The 799-nt window shown below is 39.7% G+C and overlaps 1 pseudogene; it reads right to left on the bottom strand.

Annotated features, from left to right (window-relative positions):
• Positions 1 to 4: 4 nt before the first annotated feature.
• LOC103266352 lies at positions 5 to 793 on the bottom strand (annotated as a pseudogene).
• Positions 794 to 799: the final 6 nt, after the last annotated feature.

The following is a 799-nucleotide window of genomic DNA, read 5'->3' as shown; positions in this document are numbered from 1 at the left end:
TGATGAATGCCTTGGCTTCAGGCGTGAACACAAACTTTGACAGAAACTGCACCTCAGTAGGTTTCAGAATTGTTTTCTGCAGAATTACTTACTGGCACTGGTTATGGTTGAAAGGCTTCCTTCCATAGAGACACTGATAGATCATGCCCACTGGCCAGAGGTCAACTTTATTTGAGATCTTTGGTGGCTCCTTCCCAATCATGAAACACTCTAGTGGAAAATGCCAGCAAGTCCCAACAAGCTGCGATGTGAGCTCCATGCTGCCTACTGAGTTGTAGCTGTCGTCGTCCATGATCTTGGAAGGAGCAAAATATGTAATTTTTATCTCTCGACATGCCGTCCCATTTACTAAGATGATATTACCTTATTTGAGGTCATAGTGTATGATGGGAGGTTTGATTTCATGTAAATACTTTCACGCTCTCACAATCTGCATTATGATGTACTGGGCCTCTTTCTGTGACATTAAATTGTGCTGTTTCAGGTAGACATTCAGGTCGTTCCCCTCATAGTATTCTAACACTGTGGAGAATGAGTCAGTGTCCAGTGAGAAGTAATAATACAAGTTCACTATCTGGGGTTGGTCTAGCTCTTTGTATATCTGGTATTTCATATACATATGCTGATATTAATTCTACTTTTTCTCATCTCTCCAGGTTTCATTTAACTGGTGAATTTTCACAGCTACATATCTTTGTTCTCTTAGATCAAAGTCCTTGTAAACTTCACTTAAACCTCCTCTACTCAAGAGATGTAATAACAAATATCTGTCATTAAGTGTCAGATGGTCTTTAAATTG

This window comes from Carlito syrichta, unplaced genomic scaffold (assembly GCF_000164805.1).
Source record: "Carlito syrichta isolate Samal-C Ts95f unplaced genomic scaffold, Tarsius_syrichta-2.0.1 Scaffold100228, whole genome shotgun sequence".
In the NCBI taxonomy this organism is placed as follows: domain Eukaryota; kingdom Metazoa; phylum Chordata; class Mammalia; order Primates; family Tarsiidae; genus Carlito; species Carlito syrichta.
Note: the sequence above shows the minus strand (reverse complement) of the source record. Positions and strands in the feature narration are given on the sequence as shown.